This window comes from Lineus longissimus, chromosome 10, assembly GCF_910592395.1.
Source record: "Lineus longissimus chromosome 10, tnLinLong1.2, whole genome shotgun sequence".
Lineage (NCBI taxonomy): Eukaryota > Metazoa > Nemertea > Pilidiophora > Heteronemertea > Lineidae > Lineus > Lineus longissimus.
The window spans coordinates 10,200,226-10,227,566 of NC_088317.1; the positions used below are offsets into that span (position 1 = coordinate 10,200,226).

The 27,341-nt window shown below is 39.3% G+C and overlaps 1 protein-coding gene and 1 long non-coding RNA gene across 3 annotated transcripts in view; both read right to left on the reverse strand.

The window, feature by feature from the left end:
- LOC135494458 (eukaryotic translation initiation factor 4E type 2-like) overlaps nucleotides 1-27,341 on the reverse strand; it is an 89,430-nt gene that overhangs the window by 46,630 nt on the left and 15,459 nt on the right. The window lies entirely within an intron of this gene.
- On the reverse strand, nucleotides 536-26,729 carry LOC135494459 (uncharacterized). Of its 2 annotated transcripts, XR_010448388.1 has the most exons (7): nucleotides 26,341-26,729; nucleotides 15,060-15,101; nucleotides 10,026-10,139; nucleotides 9,103-9,234; nucleotides 4,130-4,212; nucleotides 3,809-3,892; nucleotides 536-2,559 (listed from the first exon to the last, which is right to left on the reverse strand). It is a non-coding gene; the product is annotated as an uncharacterized LOC135494459 (long non-coding RNA). The 2 variants fall into 2 exon arrangements; XR_010448387.1 differs by lacking the exon at nucleotides 26,341-26,729 and having other exon boundaries at nucleotides 15,060-15,790.

Here is a 27,341-nt window from a genome sequence, read left to right on the forward strand (position 1 = left end):
AAACTTGAATATTTTATTGTCAGAACCATGTTTGCTGGGAAGTGCCAACTTTGAAGGCCTCCAGCTCCTAAATGGTGCAAGATATCGAAAAACGGAGACCACTGATCTAAAATCTTCTCCTCTCCATTTTGGCGCTTGTTTCGAAGCGATTGGACTTCCCTGTACCGAGCTACAGCCGGTTTCTGTGATGTCAAGTTTGTTTTTGAGATAGTAAATTTTCGATTTTCATCTATCATTCAAACTGCTGCAGAATGAACAATTTTCAACCGAGACTCTTGCCACTTCGTGACAACATAGCAATCCATCCTGGGGTTAAAATCGTCCTAAAATCAAGTGAATACTGCGTTCCATTGAGATTGTAAAGACTTTGGGAAGGGGGGGGGGCGGCAAATTACGCCTAATACGAGTATACTCGTAGCTGGCACTCAATGTGTTAACAGGGACTTGAAGGCATGAGGAATGAAAGAATGAATAAAGATGTGTATGTTTTAAAATGCTTGTTTTATTGGTTTGAATGATTGTACTTGACCAGCAAGTAATTAGCACAAGTGATTGTAAATTAAATGAATCAATTTATGCAACACAATTGGTTAATCTGAAATGTGGCTGAAATTTTTCTCAAAAGATTTAAAATAAATAATTGTTCTTACATTGATATAATGTATGAACACAAATACACTTGTGGAAAATTTTATATTGATTGGAATCTATAAATCATTGTAAAGTGAAGTAAAACAGATAGAAAATAAACATGGCATCATTCATAGGATGCATACTTAAATGAATTTCAACAACAGTAATTTACATGTAAAGTAAGAACACAAATATTTTTGGAGCTTTTGATATTGATTGATGTTACTTTAAATCATAGTACAAGTGAAATACTAGTACACTGTTAAAACAGTACAAGTATTACGAAATATAATGGCAAGTTGCTGAAAACATGAACAATTACAGATAAGAAGCTTGTTCACTTTAAATCACATTACAAGTAAAATATACTGGTACAAGTGGACAAGTATTAAGAAATATAATATACAATTTTGTAAAAAAATAAACAATTACAGATAAGAGGCTAATCCACTATAAATCAAAGAACAAGTAAAATACATGAGCATATAGGCCTACAGGGTGAGTTCATAAAAGAAGGTAATTTTAGAGTAACTGTTTGATATATTCAGGAATTTGGCTGAAATCATAGTTTTATGAGAAAATAGGAAGCTACAAATTTATGGATACTTTGATGTTAATTTTCTGCTCATGCATTGCTTTTAATGGGACCTTTGTTTTGAAAATGGGATGCAAATAATGTTGTGGGTGACATTTCACATTCTCAAGTTGTTCAAATGTTAAGGGTTAAATTGACGAATTTGAATTATATTTTTAGTAACTCACCCTGTAGAAGGCATGAAATATGAACAGTACAGGTACAAATAATGGTATGCCATTTGTTTAAAAATTAACAAGTACAGAGGCAGTATATAAAAATAAATTTCAAGAAATGAGCAAATATAAAAATGACAAAGAAATATTTCAGAAATTAACAAATATGGATAGGGCGAGGATCTGATGGCCAGAATAATGCTTGCGTCAAGTATGTGAGCTAAAGATTAATAATGGTCACAGGAACTTGTATTTTGTGGGGTATAGCGCCATAGGCTTGACAAACACACGCCCCACTGACAACACATACATACACGGAAAATGGCTAATGCATGACAAATCATTACGAGATATGATTTCACAATGGTGTGACTTTGAAACTCTATTTTTCATACTGATGAGGCGCCACGTATGCAGGTTAAGTTTCTTTGATGGTTATTCATTACCCAAGAGCATCAAATCATATGGTATGTTACTCCAATTCAGAAGGGTCTAATGACAGAATTGTTTTGCTGTATTTTATAAAAGTAATGGCGAATGTGTCATTGTATCCAAGTAGGAATTGTTCGATTTCTTCGGTGTTGGTCAAGGGTTCAGGTGCAGCATTGTTAACTGCGTCAAGAATGCGACTTAGGAAGTTGTTGGTGAATTTCAGTTGTATTGCTGACTCTGATGTGGTGTCCAAAAATGTAGCCTTGCCAGTGTATGCAATTTTCATGTTTGTTACTTTCTGCTGAGCATTGCATTCCTGACATTTGGAAGTTGTGGAGTTGGCAGGAATGTATGTGTTAAGAGCTGAGCAGGCAATGCATGTGACTTTTTTTCAATGTCCATGGCAACCAGTTCTGCCGTTGATGTTGGGAAGAGGTTGGATTGTTCAGGTTTCTTGAATTCTGTTATAGGTTCAATTTTCATTACCTGAGTTGCTGTAGTGGTTGACAAGTGTCTTGTTTCTTGGAATGTTTTCATGCTCACATCAGTTAATGTGTAACTGTTTGCTTCTTGAATGACATCAATGTGGGGTCCCAAGTTGTGAGCCTGACTATTGCTGAATTGTCGGCAATGTATTTGTCTTTGATGTTCATTTGTCCTGAGGGTGTGTTGCAAAGTTCCTTACAGAAAATTATTCGGCTGTTGGAGGAGGAGGTAGTTTTGCTGACTGCTCTGGAGATGAAGCTGAAAAGACAAGAAAGTAATGTTGCATTAAACGGCGACATGTTTTATGTTTCAATGCAAGGTTTGTGATGGTGGTGGCCAACAATGGTAGCAGTTAAGTGCCTTGCGAAACCCTACTGAATTTGTTAATTTGTTTAAGGAATGCATATAATTCAGCCATTTGTTAGACAAAGTGCCTGGCGAGTGACAGTGGAGATTAAGTACTTACCCTCTTTGTGGAATAGAACCAGGGGTTTAGAGAACATCACCAATATATATGCCTATAGGCCTACTCTGAATTGGGGCTAATTATTCCTTTGTTGAACTGAACTGGGGATGCAATGAGTGCCATTTAATTTCTTAGGAACTACCCTTTTCAAGTGCTGGAACATTTTAGTGCTTGTAGGAAGGTTTTGCAATTATAATCACGTTTTGACAAGGTCATTGTCATGATGTTGAACTTGGTGCCAATGAAGGATGAGGCGCAATGACGTCATTGTAGTGATGTGGAGTTTGCTCAGTGAGTTTGGTCAGTTTTCAAGGATGAATCATGAATGCATGAAGCATTCGTTTTCACGACATTACAATTACATCAGAAATGAAATATATTCATATAGCAGTGTATAAATTTCAGACATATCTAATGATCAGAATGTGAATACTGAATGGCTGGGCAAACCTTGTTAATAAGTTTATTTTCATTAGATGGCGCTTCCACCAATGTTTGATTAGTGTGATTCAATTGAATTATTATTTTTGTGCTGGAATGATGATTTTTGGGCAGTGCCTAGTTAAAAAGTGGCAATGAGACTGCTTGCTTGGCTGAGCTTGTTGATAGCACCTTAACTCTTTCAGTGCCCAGGATTTGGGCATTTTTGGGCATTGTCACTACCCAAAATCTCACAAAAATAATTGAGATACACTCATCAAAATTCTTCAAAACCTTTGTCTTTACCTCCTGTTTCAATAAAACAGCAGTAATAAGTAGGGGCACACTAGGATTATGTTCTAAATTTTTTTGAGGGAGTGGTATTTTTGGCCGATTTTCACCATTTTTCACCTAAAATGAGGGGTGGCAAACCCCACCCCACCCTCTCAGTCGAAAAAATTATTCAATTTGGACGCCCCAGGCCAGAGAAACAATATGAACCACATTTGAGTAGCTGGGGACATCTGGTGTCGTCTGGAGGAACTAAAATACCTTAATATTTAGGACGTACATGTACGTCCTTGGCACTGAAAGAGTTAAAGATGGTTTGTTCATACTAACCTGTTGTTTGTTTTTTCTGTGTCTTTGTCTTGGCTGGGTTGAAGGATAATGTTTTTTCAGTGATGAGGGTGGTAGATGACATCGCTGGAAAAAGAAGATGATATTGAAGTTGTGGCTTATAATGTTTGTTTTTTTATATGAAGTGGTGGTTTTGCTTGAGAAATTGAAAGAAGCAGCAAGTACTGTTTTAGAAGAATTGATAGCAAGCTGTGCATTTGTTATGAAACTTTGGCAAAGTAGTCAGATGTTTGGTGTCAAAGATGAAATATTTGCCTGAATTGGAGTATGAATGTACCACATGTTGGAAGAGCAGACGTATACCTTTTGAAAGTGTCTTTGTTGGTGATTCAAGTGGTGTTTTGTCATTTCGTTCTTGTTTGATGGCAAGGGCATATTTAAGTTAGCTGAAATGACACATAATGAAAGTGAGTCTGGAAGTTAATGGCAATTTGGATTGAACACCTTCTATTTACAGTCAATTAGGCACTGTGCGGTAAGGAGCACTGAACTCGCTGAAGTGGGCTTCATGAAACTCAGCAGTTCTGAAATTCCAGCGTGGAAGTTGCAATTGTGCAGGCAACTGGGGCTAGGGTGAGAGTGCAATGAACACTTTTGTGTTTATTTTATGAAGATTTCCTATAACAAGAGGCCCAAGGGCCTGGCGCTCAGCTGAAATGGATAGGTGAAGGCAAGGGCCAAGTGTGTGTCGGTAACGTTATTATGAGGCAACGTGAAGCTATAACGTCTAGCACGCAGAAGTGCTGATGCGAAAGACCTTCTTGCTATATCAGCGCATGCTGAAGTACTGAGTTGACGTCACCCTGGTATTATGACGTAAAGTCATTTCTATTGCCGTTGCAGTAGTGGGGTGTGTGATGACGTCAAGGAGTTGTGTGGTGACGTCAAAGAGTGGAGTCCTTGTCTTCATGCAGCGTAGGTGGAACTAATAACATGCACATGGACACAAGGTACATGATTATTACAGTGTATTTTGTGAGGTGGGGCCTGGTGCTTTACAATGGTCAAATGAACCGACTGTTGTCTGGACATTGATGAAGTGGATGCAGCCAAATGTTTGGGACGGTCTTTTTTGTATGTGAAGAAAAGAAGATTAAGAGTTGGTTAACAAAATGAACTTTATTGGTGCGGCAGATATTTGATGCCTTTCGGCAGATATTTGAAGCGCCTTGCGGCAGATATTTGTTGCCTTGCATCAGATATTTGATAACGCTCTCCGGGAATGGAAAGCAGTAAAACGAGTAAGCACACCTTACTCTGAATGTGGGAACAGCAAGTGCTTTCCTGGACTTGAAATGTGCCAACGACTCCTCTTGTAATAACCAACAACAGTTAATCTGTAAAAAAAGAGAAGAGAAATTAACACTGACTGAATAAAAAAGGGTGACATAGACGGGGAAATGTACACCACCGGATACAGTCTGTGCTTGATCAGGCATCGGTCAGATGATATCCTGAACAAGGCATCTATGGAAGCAAATCCAGAAAGAGACTTTACCTTCGAAGGGCACACTTATTACTCAGTGAAAAGTCAGTCCTGTGGGCTGTTTTCCAATTCAAAATAAAAGTGTAACCTCTTTAAATTAGTCTCACAGACTGAACCATAACACTCAACAGCCAACCGTGCCCACATGATGTGAGCCAAGAGCTGGGCTTAAAGATGAGCGAGTGGTGTACTACATTTTGAAAATTGTCTATCGTCTACGACATGTGACAGAACAGGATCTAGTGGACTTAATGATGAGGTACTATCAAATAAGGTGTCCATCAAATGAATCATGAGGGCCTGTTTGTTGAGTTATACTCTAAGCCTGTCCTATAGGGCTAGGCTATGGTTTTTGTCTTTTTTACAGCTACAGTACAGCCGGTACATGCACAGCGCAGTGTACAGACAGTACAGGATTGCAAACCAAAAACATGAGCATTGCTGCGTAACGAAACTGCAGTGGAATTCATACTACGATGTCATAATGTGACTTTCAAAATAATTGTAAACAAACGTAGGCTAAATGGCGAAATTTGTTGCAAAATTGCCAACCACAACATCTCAGGGCTTTGCTTACCGGTCAAATCGTCCCCGATCAAAGTCGTCCCCTGGAGAAATCGTCCCCGCTGATACCAAATCGTCCCCGAGTCATATCGACCCATGTCAAGTCGTCCACGTCTTCATACTGCACTTCTGTTGCGTGTTTCTCCGTCATCTCAACGGCCAGTATTGTAGTTTTTTACAGTTAAAATACATGTAGGCCTACTCATATGAATTTTAGTAGAACATTGATGGCGTTTTGGGGTATAGAGTTGTTATCTTGGGAAAGGGTTCGGGTGATGTGTAGGCCTACCGGATGCTACCGGTATGCGTGCTGGATAGGCCTGGCCTACCTACTTTTGACTTTGGACTTCCTCTCCAATATGTAGGCTAACATAACATTAATTCGAATGAATAAAATATTTACAATGTGCTTCTGCTAGTTGCTGGTCCGTCATCGCCGCCTACGTACTCTCGTGGTGTCTCATCAGCCATCGACGATTCTTCTAAACGCTCCGGGACTTCGAATTCTCCAAGGGTGGGGTCAGGGTCGTCTGCTGGCTCATCCACTTCCATCTCTTCCAACAAAGCGTCAGCTTCCACTTGCATCTCTTGCAACCAAGCGTCAGCTGCCTCCTGGAGTTCAGATGGGGTTGGAGTTTCATCTTGTCGATCTGTGGGGGTTGGAGTCTCATCTGGTCGATCTTGGTCTGCCAAAAACCACGTGCGTCGGGTCTGCTCCAACGAAAGACGACTGCTCTCAGCCAGGGGTTGTGGGACGCCCGTGATATTCGCATCGCACTCTGCACACGACCACTCAATGTCACTTCCCTCTGTCACGGCTCTTCTGTACTCGGCACGGCTGATACCAGTGTGGCACGTACGATGCTGCCAGCTACCGCAACCATCACATTGCAGGCCTTCTTGTCGTGGTCTCACAGGTCTCTTGCAGGAAATACAATCATTCATTATGCTGCTGGATGTTGGATGTCGCATCTATTCGAAATCGAATGAGGAACCCTAAAATCCGGCAGGTTTATATAGGGCCTATAGCTCTGCTTAATTGATGATATCTTCTCAAAAAATCATCTTCATCTCACCCTAATTGCAGTTACTAATTAGCTAATTGAAGCGGCCCCTTTGATCAATTGGCCCAGTTGTGATATTAACTCACTGATCATAATGAATGGTTGTGTTCATCAATTTGCGGCCCCCTTGCTCAATAAGCCCAGTTGTGATATCAACTCACTAACATATTGAAGCGGCCCCTTTGATCAATATAGGCCCAGTTGTGATATTAACTCACTGATATAATGAATGGTTGTGTTCATCATCAATTGAATTAGCGACCCCTTTGATCGGTTGTGATATCAACTCACCATGGAACTTTAAAAGATACCGTACTAAGTATTCACAGGTCCGTGAACTAAACATTGCTAAAGGCTATTTGAACGACTTTTCCTTTAATTAAACAACTCACTGCGTATGCTAATTTTTCTTTATTTCCAGGGGCGGATCCAGGAGTCTGAATAAGGGGGGGGGGGGCGGGCATCTATTTTTTACCGGATATTTATGTCGATTTTATGACGATTTCCTAAAATTCGTGGTCAATTTCAAAGATTTTTCTCAAATAAGGGAGGGCGTACGCCGGGTCCGCCCCCCTCTAAATCCGCCTCCGATTTCATCCCTTATACAGGAATAGACTTATAGAATAGACATATCATGCCACTACTGGCCTTATGCCATACCCCATACACCACCGGGTTCCATCATGCACTGGCGCCGGAAACCGGGACGATTTCACCCGGGGACGATTTGACATGGGGACGATTTGACTCCTATGAGCGGGGACGATTGCTACTGGGGACGATTTGACTGGATACCATCTCAGGGACCGTAGCCAAAATGGCCGACGGCGAATTCTCCGGTCGCTAGCGCAGTCCATAAACAAGCATCAATTTCACCAACTTTGGGCGCAAGCTTGGTCATCAAAGTTACAGAACTGTTAGAAATACATCCAAACAACATATATATACAGTTAAAAGTGCATAAAAATCCCGTTTCAACCTCCGGCCGCTACCTTTTTTTCTCCGCCAGACGCCGGGCCCTACCGGTCGTTATTTAGTGCGACCGCCACCAGAGTGTTTATCACGATCTTTCGCCGTTTTAATAGCGCGTTTTAGGCAGATTAATCAATTATTACATGCATGCATTATATATCACCGAAATGATAATTGCGTAGGCTATTTGAAACTAAGTTCAGATATTATTTTTGATCTTTGAATTGAATTTAGGCGAGTGATTTTTGACACCCGGTCGACATATCAGGACTTGCAAAATTCACGCGAGATCGCTTGCATCATCGGCACGTTTGAAAACCGAATTTCACAAATTCCACAAATATTTATCACATACCATATGTATCACCACAAAGGTAACTCTCTAGACTATTTGAAACCAAGTTCAGATACTTATTTTCACAAAAATTCGAAGCTATGCAAGCGATTTTTCAGTGGTAGAGATCGACGGAAACAAATTTCTCGCTCTAAAATGACATGAGACGAGCACCAACTTTCGCTAATTTGTGCACAAAATTTCCGCAATATTATAAAAAACTATCGATAAATCTGAATTATATAGACTCTTTTCAGTACCTAAACAAATTTCAGGTACATGGTCATGTTGATTAAAAGAGTATCAACCGATTGAACATGAGAAAGTTCACTCATCTTCATTGAAGCAGCGACTACCGCCATTTTTAAATGGTGGCATCTCTTCTATCGATCGGCCAATCAGCGGCACTGCTTGCAAAAAGTTGAGCCACCGCCAAATTTGAAATCGCCAAAATTCAGTCAATGTGCCTGCAGCGCCAACTGGCGGTGAAAACCATATTAATTCCATTAAAAGTAAAAAATGAAAAAATATTAAAAAATATTCAGCCACATTTGAAAACAATATTTGCTCTGTGGACCGAGGTAAAAAGGGAAAGAAATCTACACGCGAAATGACCTCATTCTCTTAATACAGGTCGGATCGCGCTGATTTTTCGTTTTTTGAGTTCACCTTGGGCAACTCCTAATTTAGCACCGTCAACGAAGTGGCTAGGCCTTCCCAATCAGAAATGTCCAATTTTGTCCACAGATGGGTCCCTAGATGGATGGATTGCAGGACGGACACCATTTGAACAGCTATTCTACTAGCTCCGCTGACTTTGTCAGCTGAGCTAAAAATGTATACTCTATGAATTTACCTGTTTGTGGCTTAAACAATAGTTTTGTTTTGAAGGATGTGGAAACAGTTTATGATGTTGTTGGTGCTGCTGTAGTGGTATTTTTGCTGGAAGTTTTCGTTTTCTTCTTGGGCAATTGTGTGGAAGTGGTAGCTAAAAAGAAACAAAGAACTTTTGTAAATTGCATTTTTGAAATGTAGAGCAATAATACATGAATTTGTCTAAGCTATCCACTACAGGAAAAGTGTAGTGTTAAAACTAGGCTTCTACAATAATGAAATCTTGCGAGGAAGTGTTGATCTGATGATTTTATAGACATTTGTGATACGGCCACAATGCTCCCCAAGATAACTGCAGACAGTGCGGTATCAAGTGTGACACTATGCCACAAGTCATGACGTAAAGTCTTCCAAAGAACAAGGGCTGACAGCGTTTGCCCCCAAAAGAACCAGGTTGATGTCATCCGCCCCCCAGGATGTCTGGGTGGGTTTAGGGTTCTAGAAACTGAGGTCGTACTTGGAATATAGTGGTGACATCAGTTTATTTTGATTGTCTGATAACTGGTAGCAATTTTGCAAAATTTGTGCATTTTTGTTAAATTAGAACATTTAACCTGTCTATTCATTCTTCAAAATACTTGTATCTTATCAAATGACTGATTTGTACACAATTTACGGACAGCCTTTATATTAAGCTTTTGCATACGGCAAGAGGTCTAAACCAAAAGTGCATCTTAATACAATATGACAGATGCATTTAATTCACAGATGCACAATTTCAAATGGTGCCGTGGTTGCAGTGACGTTTATATAGATTCGCTGGTGGTTGAGATCATAACTGGGAGAATGGATTTTCCTGAAGAAGATTTGGTCTTTGAATGGTTAATGGCTAGTGTGATCTCTGTATTATTAGTGATAGATTACAGATGATATTTGTCAATTTACCTTTAGGTTTCTCCTTTGGTGCAGGTCGCTTTGACTTGGTACTGCTTGGAGTTGGACTTGTTTTGGGTGTTTTTTCCTTTGTTATTTTCAGAGGCAATTTGTCAAGTGTGTCAGCTGAAAAAGGTGAAGGTTTGTTGAAGAGCATCAAAAAGGAATGTTGAGTTAAAAAATAACATGCTACATATATGTATTAAACAGAGTTTTGCTGTTTTCAATAACTTCAGGTTATCATCAATTCTGCTCTTTTGTTTTGTAACCTTCACACATCCAGCGAGTGAGGCGCGTTGTTCACGCATTATGCCAAATGTTTCATTCTTAGCGGGAGTTAACTGAACAGCCAATCAGGCTGGAGGTTACTAGTATCTGCTGATATCAAAATAGCGTCCTGAAAGTATTGTATCACATGCTTTTGGTATGTTGCGTGGCCCAAATTGGGCCAATGAGATTACCAATTAAACTAGACATAACGCGATTCATATGAATCGCAATGTATGCCCCCGCTGAGTGGGCATATTTTTAATATTGGGTAGGTTGAAGGAAATGAATTTAAGTGCTTATACTGGTAGTAATCTGCTTACTGTATTTATGCGCATTTTAGCGCACTGCACGCACTAATTGAGGGTGCAGTTAAATTCAATTATAAGCACAGTTTAAGCGCAGTGCGCTAATAATTGAACAAAAATGTTCTTGATGTGCGTGTTGATTGGTGGCAGGAGAGGGGTCATTCCACCTGGAATGAACAGCAGTGTGTGTTTTGCTGCTTAAAAGTGTCTTTCTCTTCGTCTTTCATGTGGCAGTGCACGGTATTCAGAGTCAACATGCTAGAGTACTAGCGGGGTTAAGCATGGAAGCATGCAGCACGGGACTGTGACAGTTTGTTCACGTATTCTTCCAGCATGTTATTAGAAGTCATGCAGCCTCCCTTCGATGCAGTGACGATGACGTCTCCGAAAAATATTAGCACATGCGTTTATAATCGGGCAAAGTGAAGGCTGAAAATACACCCTAAAACAAGCGATTTTTGTTTATAAGCGCATGTGCTAAAATGCGCATGAATACGGTATGTAGTGTGACAAGTTTTCATCAACCAGTCATGAAAGGACTGATGATGGGCATCGTAAGTTGGGTTTGGAGAGTACCTTTGGAGACAGTGGTCATGGTGAAAACCGTGTCCTTGTTGCAGTAATCAGCCATGAAAGGACTGATTATGAGCACTGTAACTGGTGTTCTGAGAGCAGCTCTAGAGGTGGTTACAGTGGAAAGAAGTGTCCTTGGTGGAGCAATCAGCCTTAAAGCGGTGATTGGCATCGTAATCGGTGTTCGGAGAGCAGCTGTGGATCAAGGCAGTCGTCACAGTGGAAACGGTTTGCTTGTTACAGCTCTTGGGCATTCGTCTGCCATTGCTTTATATGGAAGAAGCCGAATTTGTGGGTTGGTGTGTTGGGCCAAGGTGGGAGTTGAGGAACATCAATTGGATAGGTAGCGTAGCTGGTGTTCTGGTAGCAGCTGTGGAGGCAGTAGTCGAAGTGGAGGAGTTGCTTCCAAGGGATGCCGAGTGGCCACTCTATTACTGATTGAACGTATAGTAGACTGGGTTGTGGTAGCTGTAGTATGTTCTGCACACTCCTGCATGTTTTTCATCATGATGCAACTTGATATAGATGTGATCTAACAGTGTGCAGTTGAGTGTTGTGGGTTCCTTGATGAGTTGTTGAAATTAATGGAGGGGGTGTTCCGGCACTTGAAGACGTTCTTTGAGTAAGTTGTAGTTGAAATCTCCGCCGATCACAGTATGCAATGGAGATGGAATGGTTCTGGGGTTAAACTGTTATAGGGCGGAATGCAAAAATCAAGTTTGTGGCCTGGCGGCCATCTTGGATTTTGGGTCGGGCCCAAAATCAATAGGGCACCTCCCCTTCACTAGAACATCACACCACAGAAGTTTCAGGTTTATCACTCACTCGGTTCTCAAGTTATGGGACGGAATAAAAAAAACAAAGATGGCCACTTGGCGGCCATGATGGATTTTAGGTCGGGCCCAAAATTGATAGCGCACCTCCCCTACACTAGAGCATCACACCACAGAAGTTTCAGGTTTATCACTCACTCGGTTCTCAAGTTATGGGGCAGAATGCGAAAAACAAAGATGACCGCCTAGCGGCCATGATGGATTTTAGTTCGGGCCCAGAATCGATAGGGCACCTCCCCTACACTAGAGCATCACACCACAGAAGTTTCAGGTTTATCACTCACTCAGTCCTAAAGTTAGGCGGCGGAATGCAAAAAATCAATATGGTGGCCTGGCGGCCATCTTGGATTTGGGCTTTGGCCTAAAATCAATAGGGAACCTTCGAGTCCCTAGGCCTTCACACCATAAAAATTTCAAGTCTACCGGACAAGCAGTTCCTGAGTTATAGAGCGGAATATAGTGCGGACGCGGAAACCAGCCAAGAACAATATGCCCCCATCTCAACTTCGTTGAGTGGGGGCATAATGACATAATACATGTATCTATTGGTAACCAGATTGTTTTGACTTTCAATTCAAAACTAGGTTTCTGATTGGTGTCAATGATTTTGCTTGACTCACTTGGACGCTTAAAATTAAATCCATTAGTTGTTGCAGAGCGTGAGGAGGATACAGCAGAGGAGGCATGTGAGGCATTATAGAGTATGAGTTCTACACTTATTGGCTCACCGTAAGGGGAGTCTATACGATAGCGCTGTGTCCGTCGTCGTCGTCGTCGTCGTCGTCGTATCCTAACAGTGGCACGTTTCTTAACTGCTAGGGCTATGAACTTGAAACTTTGTACACAGAATGCCCTAGGTCAGCTGACCTCTGACACTGATTTTCGGTCCGATCTGATTCTCTGTTTGGCCACCAGGGGGCCAAATGTCGATATCTAAAAAGTGTGATATCTCGCTTATTAGTGACTTGTTTTCGATAAAACTTTTGTTGTAGGTACTCATAGCAAATATACATTTTATATTATACGGGTTTTTAATTTGACCTTGTTTTCAAGGTCGCAGAGGTCATATGGCGTAAATTGGCCATTAGAGTGTAAACTATGGCACGTTTCTTAACCACTAAAGCTATGAACTTGAAACTTGGTACATATAACCCCCTATATCACATAGCCTCTGGTGCTGAATTTTGGTTCGATCTGATTCCTAACTTTGCCACCAGGGGGCCAAAAGTGGAAATCTAAAAAGTGTGATATCTCGCTTATAAGTGACTTGTTTTCGATAAAACTTTTGTTGTAGGTACTCATAGCAAATATACATTTTATATTATACGGGTTTTCAATTTGACCTACTTTTCAAGGTCACAGAAGTCATATGGCGTAAATTGGCTGTTAGAGTGTAAACTATGGCACGTTTCTTAACCAGTAAAGCTATGAACTTGAAACTTGGTGCATATAACCCCCTACATCAGATAACGTCTGATGTCGAATTTTGGCCTGATCTGATTCTTTATTCGGCCACCAGGGGGCCATAACGGAAAAAGGAAGAAGTGCAATATCTTGCCTATTTGAGTGAATTGTTTTCGATAAAATTTTATGGCAGGGACTCCTAGCAAGGATACATCACATTTCCTATGATTTTTGGATTTGACCTCCTTTTCTAGGTCACAGAGGTCAAATGGCGTAAATTGACCGTTCGAGTGTAACTATGGCACGTTTCTTAACTGCTAAAGCTATGAACTTGAAAGTTGGTACATGTAACCCCCTACATCAGATAATCTCTGACACCGAATTTTGGCCTGATCTGATTCTTGATTTGGCCACCAGGGGGTCAAAACTGAAAAAGTAGGACGTGCAATATCTCGCTTATTAATGACTTTTTTTCGATGAATTTTTTATTAGCTCAGCTGACAAGCTGAGCTATTCATATGAGTAAATGGTAGAATGAATGTCCGTCTGTCTGTCTGTCTGTCTGTCTGTCTGTCCGTTAAACAGGCACGTTTCAAAACTATGGCGGATAGGCGATAGATTTTCCCTATAAGCCATTTAGACCCTTCAGGACTCCTGAATAGACCAAGTGTGGGTCCGGCAGGATTAACAGTTTGGCCACCAGGGGGCAAAAAGCCTAAATCACAAAACAATTTTTTGGCGCTTTATTCAAGCAGATAGAAGCTTGAAATAAAGTTGAAAAGGACCGCATGCATGTAGGTCTTGAAACTACTAAGAGTAGTTTTGATTGATACTACCAGTTGGCATTACTGAGCCAAAATCTGTGTTGACCTAGTTTAAGCTTGATTTGAATTTCCCGCTCTTGTATGACTCTGAAGGTTGTGGGTTCCAATCCCACTTCGGGTCAATTTTTTTTTTTAATTTTTACTTTTTTCACTTGTAAATACATTTTCTTTACTTTTTTGAATAATTTGGTGGGCGGCCATCTTGGTTTTTTTTTTCTATTTTAAAGCCTTTGCTGTATCCAGAGTGACATGAATTTTATGGTTGGTGTACAATAAGTCTCCTTTACATGATATCACATGGGCTTTCTATTTGACCTACTTTTCAAGGTCAGCCTGGCTCAGGCACTTAGATTTGACTAATAAGTGGCATATTTGTCACCATTTAAAAGTCTTTTTACTTTGGTATGTTTGCCTGATATATTGACAAAACTGAGGTTGAAAGAGATCTATCGGGTACTTTCCATGTTCATATATTTCAGCTGAGCGCCAGGCCCTTGGGCCTCTTGTTGCAGGGACTCTTAGCAATCACACGATATTGATCTTGTTGATGTCATAGACAATTATTGGTTGGATCATAAACTTATATATACTGCCCTGTCTTATTACTTGACATCAATACACATCTAAAAAAAGTCTTCATGCCTGATTGTGTTCACCATATTCACCTCTAAACTAAGCATGATCCTGCCTAATAAAAGATGTATACGGTGAGCACAATGGCCCCTGGCCGTTTCATTTTTTTTAATAGGATAATGAATGAAAAAAGGTACAATGACAGTAGAACGTCCATACTTGAGGTAATTTGGTTAACCTTATGTTATGGGGATATTGCATTACCTTCTTTTGGGTCCTTTTGTGGAGATGCTAGGTCTGGGTGTCCTTCCATTTTGTGATGCGTGGTAATATATAAGAAGAAGAAAGAAAAAAAAGAATATGAGGTTTGAACCATTTTGTTATTGATTTGTTAATCTGTAACAGACATTTATTTTGAAGTTATTGGCTCACCTGTGGTGAGTTTATAAAGGGTCTCAAAAAAGGTAATCCTGACAGAAGGGGTTATACAGGTAGTTGATTGCATACTGGCTATTCAATTCTTGTTATTATTAAAATATAGGCCATTAGCTTTCATTTGACACCTTGATGCGTCATTTCATGGTTGAGTGACATTGAGTTGAAAGCGATGTCCAAAAACTGCAATGGTTCATTGTCTCACTAAATACCATTGTCAATTGAGGCACCAAAATCAGTGTAGTTTTTGGATGAGGGCAAGAAATACCAAATGCCATCGCTGTTTATGCGACTTTTTCAGAATAAAAAGGCCTGAATGTTCACGTGGCACATCAGACAGTTGACTGATCTCCAGTGGTCAGCAACCAGCAATGGTTTAACTAACAGCAGACCAGAGAGTCTTCCATTAAACAAAAAGTCTGCAAGCAACACAGAATGCATTTAGCTGTGTTTGGCCAGAGGTGGATATGTGGAGGGTGTGGGTGCTTAAAGGATTACTTTTGATATTACTTCAGTATGGTTTATCTTCTCTTTTTTCACTAAGAAACCATACTTCCTAAAATTTTTGACGCTTTTTCCAAAAATTTGTTTACTCTCAAATAGTTGAAAATTGCATTGTTAATTATTTTTCGCACGCACAAGTCCTGGCGCAAAAGACATTTCGCGCCACGTCTGTGCACGCCGAAGTCCGAGTTCACGTCACCCCGCTATTACGACGTAACGTCATTTCCATTCATGTCGCAGTAGCGGGTGTCGCAGCTACAATCTGAGGTCATCGATGATGTCAGATTGTAGATTTCAAACCCCGTGCAGTGGGTCACAGTGTATTGATCTCCAGGAAAATTATCTCTGCAGGGAGGCTTTCACGTCACAGTAGCGGGGTGTTGCAGCTACAATCTGAGGTCATCGATGACGTCAGATTGTAGATTTCAAACCCTGTGCAGTGCGTCATAGTGTATTGATCTGCAGGAAAAGTATCTCTGCAGGGAGGCTTCACTCGGAAAAGAAATTGGAGAAACGTGATAATTTCATCAGTTTTTGAATTGAATATTTCCATTATTTGTGGAATTTGATGATGGAAACTGTTTGTGAAGAATAGGAGGTGACTAGGGAGCCGAGGGCTTGGTAATATTGCCCTTAGTTACTTTACTGGTCCTTTAAGAGAAGATTAGAAAGCACTGCTGTGAAATGTTTTACTCGAGGAATAAAATGAGATGATTGAAAAAACTTCTTCTCAATTTGTTTCTTTTAGTTTGTTTCTTTAAATTTCATTTTCAAAGAGTGAACTTAGCTGACTTTTGCACGGCAAGTTTAAGGCAATGGTGCCCAGTCATGTGTGACCTTAGATTGATAACCAAGATATCACTGGAAAGCATTTGGGGTCCACATTATGTTATATCATGCTTTTTGGTGAGACTGAGATTGAGAAGCAAACATCCTGCCTGTATTAACCCCTGCTTCGATGATTACCCTTTTTTGAGACACCCTGTATAATAACAAAATGTCTGTTGTTATATAGTTTCCAAGTGATGGATGTTTCGAAATGTCTGTTGTTATATAGTCTTCAAGTGAAGGATGTTTGTAACTGTGGGGCTATTTTATTAAGACTGGAGGTGATGATAGGTTTAGCAAATATTATGTTCACAGAGTCAGAGTCTTTGGAAGTTGACCTATTTCTTGTAGATTAGTTATCTTGAATGAAATGTCTGGGGACCTGTTTTAGTTGTAAATAAAGTGAAGAATTCTCAAGCTATGACTTTCTTGAGATTTTACGCTCTTGATTTACCAAGACCTAGATCACCCAGGCCAATATGTTGGGCGAGCAATGGGTGTCTACTACAAAATTAGACCTCTAGGATGAACCCAGGTGTTATGACTTAAAATTTCATCAGAAGTATCCATAGTAAAAGTTATTGGTTTTAGCTATCAATTGACATGAGATACTGACAAAGTAGGGGTTTGGAAGATGGTTGCTTAAAGCTCAAAGAGAAGGTCAAATGACGACAATGAATTTTGGTATTTCAAGTCATGTTGTCATAAACCACACAAAGCCACACACAAAGTTTCAACTTCCTAGGGACAAAGCTGAGCAAATGTGCCAGTATTGCTGATGATGCCGGACAAGATGTCATGGTACTTACCAAATAACCAAATGAGCAAAAAATAGATTTACTGCTTTTTTTTCTGAATTTTCATTTAGTAGTTTACATAGTTCCAGATGCATTTTGTGATAGGCGTATCGAGATGGAAGATGGTTGCTTAAAGCTCAAAGAGAAGGTCAAATGACGACAAGGATATTTTGGTATTTCAAGTCATGTTGTCATAAACCACACAAAGCCACACACAAAGTTTCAACTTCCTAGGGACAAAGCTGAGCAAATGTGCCAGTATTGCTGATGATGCCGGACAAAATGTCATGGTACTTACCAAATAACCAAATGAGCAAAAAATAGATTTACTGCTTTTTTTTCTGAATTTTCATTTAGTAGTTTACATAGTTCCAGATGCATTTTGTGATAGGCGTAGCGAGATGGAAGATGGTTGCTTAAAGCTCAAAGAGAAGGTCAAATGACGACAATGAATTTTGGTATTTCAAGTCATGTTGTCATAAACCACACAAAGCCACACACAAAGTTTTAACTTCCTAGGGACAAAGCTGAGCAAATGTGCCAGTATTGCTGATGATGCCGGACAAGATGTCATGGTACTTACCAAATAACCAAATGAGCAAAAAATAGATTTACTGCTTTTTTTGTGAATTTTCATTTTATAGTAGTTTACATAGTTCCAGATGCATTTTGTGATAGGCGTATCGAGATAGACTTGTGGTCAGAATATAGATTTGTGTATGATTGGATACAATACTTATATTCATTGGATACCCAGATGGGAATCAGTATGTGATCAATCTGCCGTTGATTGTGTGTTGGTCCAATTTGTGAAATTTTCAACTTCTTCTGAAGGCACAACGTTTGAATTTTTGGACCTTCATTGTCATTACATGGGTCTGCATTTAGGACACCCATAATGAGTTCGTTGTCGCGTAAGTTTTGATCTAACTTAGATAACCCAGGAGTTACAGACGATGGATTAATATGTGAAGCAGAATCTCAGGTTATTGATGTCACACTGAATGATTTGAGTTTTTTCATCCATGTGATTAGATTGCTGGTGCAGATTAAAAATCACTGTACTATGTAGGGATTTGTATAGCACCATTCCCATGGATCGTTCTCTGAAGTCTAACCAGGCGATTTTTGAACAAAGCTTTCAATATTCACTTTATCATTTGGAATAGTAGGACACAATTTGGTTTCGGCAATGCATAGGATATCAGCAGCTTTCAGGTTGATGTCATTATTGAGGTCTTCAATACGATTTCCATACAGCATTCCATTGATATTGAGATAGACAATTTTTATGTCATCTTTTTGAGTTTTGTTTGGAAATGCAAATATATCATGATAAAGAGGCGCTTTGTAAAATATAAAAGTTTGTTAAGATTGATGGTAACCATGACGGGAGCATTATCTTTCAAGTCCAGGATGGTAGGTAATGAACCAGTTTGAGTGTAAGGAAGGTTATACACGGCAGCTTTGTTGTAATTGTTCTTAGCAACATTGGCAGGTACATCAAGAGCCTCAAAACAAATAGCATCACCTTCTATGAGAGAATGTAACATCTGAAAATTGATTTGATTGCGCTTTTTATTGTCAGTGACAATAATAGCCAAGTTACAATTTTTGTATGCTTCGTTTGAATGTTCATTGGGGCATTCTAGAATATCATTTTCAAGATTTCGTAGAACTCGACCTTTCAATGTTGTCTTGTCTTCATCGTTTAATGAGTTTGTTCCAATCTGATCACACATGGCAGAAAAAATTGTATCTTCCAAGGAACGCATTTTCAGAGTTAATTCATACATCTTGAAGTGAAGTTTCCATCTGTTTGGAGCAGTAGCGTCAGCTCGTCCTCTTCTAGATGGGTTGGCGAATATCCATGGATCTTTTACTGGACTAAGTTGTTATAAGTCTCCAGTACAAATTACAGTCAATGCAGAAAATGGTTTGTTTCGTTTACTTAGTATCTCTTCGCATTTATTGTGTATTGTGAGCAATTTATGAGCACCAACCATAGATATTTCATCAATGAATATAGCTTGAAGTTGTTCATATTCATATGCCAATGTACCTTTCTTTGAACATTTTTGGTATGCCTCATAGTCATCACTTTTGTATATTCCCAGAGCACTTTCTATAGTTTGACCATCAATTAGTCTGGCAGCAGACGCTGTAGGTGATAGGACTAGGACAGAAGGTTTACTGAGATCATCACCTGATTTCATAAGGATGAGTTTTGTTGCCTTAATAAGTGTTTTCATAAGAAATGTCTTCCCGGTTCCAGCTTTTCCAAATATGTAGAGATAAAATGGGACAGGTGAATGATCATTTGGATCTTCATTTTGTATGTGACAAAATCTTTCGATCATGTCATCAAAAATAACTCGTTGATCTTCATTGAGTTGTCGCACCATAGCACATACCCTTTCACGTTTAGCAATAATTGTCTCAGTATCAACGGGTTTACCAATAGAAGCCAAGCGTAAAAAATGTTGCAGATCTTTATCATTGTCTAATGTTGCTTCTTTGTCATTTTCATGTTGATCTTCTTCATCGTTTGGTTCTGCTAGCATATCATCAATGGTGTCTTCATTGTCAATGTCAAAATCATCCATGGCTTGTTCCATGTTGATGAGGAGTTCCTTATTAGGTTCAAAGCTCTTGCGGATAGCCTCAATAGCACTTCGGTGGTGTTGATAGACATCATCTACGCTATGGCCACAGACTTCGTGGATTTCATTCATCTCATTGCGGAAGGGATGAAAGAGGAGTAATAAACTGCGTTTCATTTCTGTTTCATTGTGTTTTGGTAAATGATATCGAACTATCTCGTTTTTGTCCACATGTTTAAATTGTCCAATGTGATCTTTGAGCCACTTTGTAGTCTTGGGAGCTGTGTCATTGATGACACTATCATCGTCCAGATGTGGATTCAAGTGTTCATTAGTTTTTTTTTCATCCTTTGTTAGATAGACGATGTTGTGATTACGAACAAATTCAACTAAAGTTAGGTGTTTCAAATTATCAGGTCTCTTGACATAGTAGTCAATGATGTTGTTTTGGAATGGATTGGCATCGTCAGAGAGTTCATCAATATTGCCTTTGAGTATACCATCGCGGTTGCGAGGATGACTAGCTTGAATGAAGTCGTGTGTTCTGGTACTTTCGAAGAAATGTAAACCTAACATGCGATACACTACTTCTGGTCTAGAAACTTTTCTGCTGTTGTCAAGGGCATGACTAAATCGTTGAATTTTTTCTGTAGGCGTGCAACCATATTGTGCACTTTCCACATCAATTTGATGTAGTAGACGGCTGAGCCCGCTTTCATTTTTAGTGAGATAGCCAAGAATGTAAGCAACACATGCATACTCATCGATGATGAATGATAGATCAATATTAGCGTGGTGGACATCAAGTAGGTTTAGATTATAATTATTAGTGAATAAATCACAGCAGTCTCTTTGTAAGAATACTTCTGATCCAGAGCGGTTGGAAGCAACGCAGATCCTCAATGCATTTAGGTATTGATCATGGGTTAGACCTACAGCATGGAGGAATTCATCATATGTTAATTTCAAGAATTCGTCATTCATTTGTGTGTGTTGATCTGAATATGTTTGTCTCAGAATGAATTTGCGTACTTTGAAATAATCAGCTCTCCATTGTTTTAAGTTTTCTACAGTGGTGTTTGAATCTGGGGCGTCAATCATTGTTGTTTTCCTCATAGGGAATTTCGGAAATTTGAATCTGCACGAATCCATCAAAAGCTCTGGTCCAATTACATTCCCATCTAATCTACCATAACCTTCGTTCTCTCTGATTTTGATTTTTTTAGACCTCTTACGACAAGTGAATGTGTGCATGCGATTGGAAAAGCTTAACTTCATCATGAAGTTTTGAAGCTTTGCCTGGTAACTTCCCACAGATAACTGAATCTATAAAGTCACAGCGAGCTTTCTTTGATTCATCAGTTTTGTTATATTTGGGAGGTGGGTCGTCATTGTTATCTACCAACCAGAGTAATGAATGTACATGCGGTGCGCTGCGATGTTGAAAATCTATTCGGTAGAAGTGATCAACTGTTTTGTATTGTCCAAAAACACCAGGTCTGGTGAATGCTTTGAACAAGATTTTCATTCTGTTATTAAAATGACTTGTTACATCAACCACATTACGTAAAAATCAGTTTATTTATGTCGGGTCTGGACATAGAGTTCACATCATCATCAGATACAGTTGTTTTGCCTTCTTTCTGTAATAACATCTTTATAAGTTCTTGCCAATGAGCTTCAGCAGCACTCATAGTGAGAAACAACTGTGGTGCACCTAATTGTCGTATCATACTCATAACTTTCAGTTTCACTTGTTGGAAATATGGAGCAGTACCTCTGACATAACAGAAGACTTTGTAGCCAACATCTGTCCGTTCAATTTCGGCTTTATCAGCAGTGTGTAGAAATTTTGCATCATCTTGTGCGTCTCTTTGAATTTCATGCTCAATTTTGTCAACATAAGTACTCTCTTGAGATGTTTTCCATTCATCTTGTACAGCTATATTTTCCATAGTTTCAAGTAAAAAGCTATTTAATTTGTCTTCACTAAACTCAATATCAGCATAGAGTGGATTGTTAGCTTTTAAATACTGAAAATATTTCAGAATCTTGCTTTTTGATATGACTTCTTCAATATAGGTGCTTTTGTATTCTGGGCGCTGTTTCAAAGCAACGGGTATGAGGTCTTGATTAATGGGCGAGTACTTTGTCAAATGTTTCAGTGAGATTTGATTCAACACATATCACTGGTCCGAGGACTTTGAACTCACTAGATTTAGGTATGTGTGATACCCGAACAAATGGGAAAATAAGCTTGAGAAGGTGCGCCTAACACTTATTCAGAGCCATGCCATCATCAGTAAGATAATCTGGTAGTTCAGGTACATGGAACTTGTATTCTTTTTCATTGCATGGTGGAATATTCTTCTTTTCAATAGCGGGTTTACATGCGTGACAACCCTTGTCCATCGAATGATTCAGTATCTTCATTCACAATGGTTCTACTCATTAGTAAATCATTGTTGCACTTTTGTTTGTCGTTTTGCTTACATGGCTGCTTGATTGATTTGTAATAATTGACCTTCTCATCTTTTGTAGAAGAGGGTTTACTAGTTTGGTTGGTTACTTCATCGTGTGAGTGTTCTGTATTATTTGGTTCTTTTTCTTTTGACTCTGTAGTTTCAGGTGCAAATCTGATTTTTACTACATTGCCAAGGCTATGATATCGCAGATCACTGACACAGATGTATGCAAAGTGAGTGTTCTGCTTGACATCCTTATGAATTTTGTCAAGTTCATCTTCCACATGAGCAGTGTAGGTATGCTTGGAACGTTTACGTTCCTGATCAGCCAATTTTATATACTGAGCCTCAGCTGAATTTCGCATCTTTCTTTTTTTTGTTGACAAACACGCTTGGAAAGTAATCTACATGCAACATCATCTGGTGATTCAGATTGTTTTTTTTTCATGGCATATGTTTTGAGCTTCTCCAGCCTCTCTTTTTTTTCATTGGGTGTTTCGGAAGTTCGCTTTTGAGTCTTGGAAATTCTGTCCTTTTCAAGTCTGTTTCGTTTTTTCTCTGGAGATTCATCTATTCGACTTTGTGCCATTGAAACTCTTTTTTTGTCAAGTCTGCTTCTTTTCTGTTCAGGTGTTTCATTACATCTTTTCTCCTTCATTTTAAATTGCTTGTACTGCAGGTATTGTTCAAATTTACTTTTGGAGAAATCTTTACTGGTGGCAATAGTCTGAGATGTTCTACACAATGCTGCTTTTTTATTCTGACTAGAATTTCTCCTCATACCACAGACAACATCATAATAATTTGTGTTTTGTAGATAAATGCAAGGCCAATGCTCATTAAGATCATTGTCCATTACACCAAACAGCATATTTGGATGATATTTGTGCCATGACCATTGATTCATTTCATTCGCTTTTTGGTACACAAATATATTGATCTGCAACATTGAAGCTGTTGCTATGATATCAGAGTCTTTAGTGTATGTGCCATTTGTGGCCAATCTGGTAATGTGGCGATTACATGTTTCATGGTCCCATAAATGCTCACTCAAATAATCAGGGTGTTCATTCTCGTAATTTGCCAGCCTCTTACGAATATTTTTATAATAAAGAGTCTCATCACTAGAAATGATGTAGCTGATAGCACGGAAGTAGCAATTCCCATCTCCTATTATATTCTTCAGATCAAAATTACTCGATAGAGCTAAATGATGAACAGTATAATTCACTAGTGATTTTACTTTGCGATGTACACCAGACAATGTTGATATTTTCCTGCAAATATTTGATTGTTGCAAATCCTCAAATGGTTGAAATGTATATGGTTCTGTTTATGAAGTTACCTTCATTCTTGATAGATCATCATTATCAGTTTCACTGTCTCTGTGTAATGGCACAGTATCTTCAACTTTTTCTTTAGGCAAAGCAGATGAAGTGGAGCATTTTATGTCATTGATTACATCTTCAACATCTTTATCTACGGTTGAATTTTGTGACCGTTGGCTGTGTGCACTTTTAACCTGGGATTTGAAGGACATTTTTTCATCATGATTATTGTCATCCAACAGTACTTGGACATCATAATTTCGTGATTGGTTATTTGGCAAATTCTTTAGGCAAACAAGTTTGCGATTCGATATTTTCAGCATGATGACACAAGATTTTAGGTAGATACGAGAATGTAAATTTGATTAAGACAACTTCCCTTGAATATTGACAACAATAGCAAGCGTTAATATCACTTATCAGTGACAAGAATGAGTGAAAGACAGGTCACAAGTCTATTGAAGGGGGATAAGTTTAGATCAGTGGAAGAGTCCAGTGAAGGACCAGGTTAGACTCCAAACGTTCAGTAAAAGATCAGTTATATGTCTAATGGACACTGAATTAACAGTGTAGTGGAGACAGTTCAAGGGGGAGTGAAAGACAGTTCAAGGATTTTAGTAAAGGACAGCTCAACAGCACTGTAGAGGACAGATCAAAATTTTAGTGAAGAACCAATTATGAATCCAGTGAAGGATCAGTTATGAGTCCAATGAAGGACAAGTCAAGAGTCCAGTGAAGGACCAGCTAAGAGTCCAGTCAAGGACCAGTTAGGAGTCCAGTGAAAGACCAGTTAATGAGTCCAGTGAACGGACCAGTCAGGAGTCCAGTGAAAGGACCAGTTAAGAATCCAGTCTAAAAGACAGATCAAGACCAGACCAAGAGTACAGATCAAGAGTCCAGTAAAGGACAGATGAAAACTCCTGTGAAAGACCAATTCAGGAGTAAAGCGAGGACAAAATTCTTCAAAGGACAGTTCACAGAGTTGTGTCCACTCGAGTGCAGTTAAGATGTCCAGTGCAAGGCCAATTCCAATGGTGGCCAAGGATGGTGTTTTAGAGTGAAGATGCTGGGTGAACCACAAACACCAACTTCAAACAAGTACCAGTACTGACACTCTCTCAGCCAAATAGTGGCGACAGTTCCTAGAATGAGAAATTTTTTTAAATAGTGTAAATGATACCGTCACAACTTTAAATTGTGTCCAGACCAATACACCCTGTATTTGTATCCCTAATTTGGGCATACGCTTTTCACTTTTCAGCTCAGCATAATTAGGCAAGATTTTAAGGCTGTCATTTTTTGACTTCATTGCGCACTTCGACATTGCGAAAATTGAATATACTGCATACATGTACATTTATAATTGTCAGATGATACAGTCCATCACGTTAAAGGAGCGCGATCGCTCTGCGCAACTTACATCTACCATACTCCTTAAATAAATCAAGGAGTGCTGAAAAGAGGAGAGCCAAAAATACACCTGGGCATACTGCCCAAACCTAACCACACCAAGTTTCAGCCATTTAGCCCCAGCGCTTACAAAATGTACTGCACTAAGAAACAATGGTGGACACCATGGTGCGGTATGTAACAGTAAGCACAACATCCACAATGACATGAATGACAATTGGCTAAAGTTGCTTAACTAAACATAATGCAATTGCACTACCAAAGTTTCCAGTCTGTCACTCAACTGGTGCTTGAGTTATTGAATATAATGCAAAGACCTCGTTGTTGGCTTGACGGCCATCTTGCATTTCAGGTCAGGTCCAAAATTCATAAGGACCCTACTGTACCCTAAAACATCACATTATAAAAGTTTCAGATCAGTCACTTACTTGGTTCTTGAGTTACGGGCCGAATGTGAAAAAACAAGTTGATGGCCTAGTGGCCATCTTGTTTTTTAGGTCGGGTGCAAAATTAATAGGAACCCTCCTCTTAACTTAGGACATCACACTACAGAAGGTTAACGTTGCTACTGACTCAGTTCGAGTTATGAAGCAAAATAAAAAAATGTTGCAGGCGTTTTGGATTTCAGGTCAAGCCCAAAATTGATGGGAAACCTCATAGGTCATTACAGCACAGAAGTTTTGGACCTTTCATTCACATTGTTCAAGAGTTATGGGCAAAATGCAAAAAGAAAGATAGGAACATGGTAGCCATCTAGGGTTCAAAATGAATAGACAGCCTCCTTTACCCTACGACATCACACCACATAAGTTTCAGGTCTATCCCTTTCTTGGTTTTTGAGTAATGGACCAAAATGTGAAAAAGCAAGTTGTTGGTGTGGCACTGGCACTAGCGGCAGCCACCTTGGATTTGGGCCCCGTACAAAATCAATGTACTAAAGAACCTCCTCTACCCAAGGACATTACACCATGGGCATAAGTTTCAGGACTGCCACTTACTCAGTTCTACAGTTAAAAACTAGAGTTGACACTCATCTCACTCAAGTGACATGAAAGGCCCTAACTGCAAATACCATGATTCAGACTGCCCCATCTTTCTATAGATAAAGATTTTTCATCCCCTTGCACTTTTTCGAAGCTTTCATTGAATACTCTGCAATGAAACAAACTGCTCACCTTTTAATGACTGGGCTTGAGGCCTACTTCAGGTAATTGCACTCTTCTTCTTTTCTAATTCTCTGTCCTAAAAAATCACAGAGACAGAATATCAAATCTTACTCAAAAGAATTAACTCATTACATACAATACATGACATACAGAACTTTTAAACCGAGTACCATTTTCAGACCTACATTGTACCTTGATATGCATCAAGAAATTGTGGGGTACAAAATGAAAAATGAATAGTCAAAGAACCATGTGCTCACCTCGTGTAATGTTAAAATGCAAGTCATTTTCAGTGGATGTACTAGGACTTTGTCTATTTTCAAGATGGCTGCCTCACGGCTGCCATTTTGGTCGATGGATTTGACGGAAAGTTTAGAATGTTGTAGAGAATACATAGATATATATGTACAATCTCGGTCAGAAGTTATTAACCACCTGATATTTGTAAATTACTCCGTTATTCCCCAATATTTTTTCACCAATTTCTGATGCATGGTAGTTAGGTCATTTGTCCATCATTTGGCAAAATGATTTTTCTGATCAATGGGCGGACTTCGGTTTTGTCGTTGTTCAAAGATTACCGGTCCAATTGAGATTTTCTTAAACTCTGCAATTCCTGAAAATTTTCACCTGTAAAATCTTCTTGTTACTGCATAGATGGATATTACCATCAAAAATTTTCAAAATATTTGATTTTTTAACGTGAAAATGGCAACTTTGTTGGGATTTTGGCACTCTGTTTCTGTGTCCAGTGAACAGCACTCCGAGATGACCCCCTTTCTATAGTTTGGTTTAGTGGTTTTCCTAGACTTCATCAGTTTCATAATTGACATCCTGATTGAATGGTTGAAACTGACCTGCATTCATCCTTTAGGAAGAACATGGCATGGGGTTGTAAGATCGCCTATTATATTAGGCCTTGGCCATTGAAAATACTCTCAGTATCTCCTGAATAGCCAGGATGAACCTGGAAAGCACCCAAGTTTTGATCTGTTCAGTCTGCTGTCAAC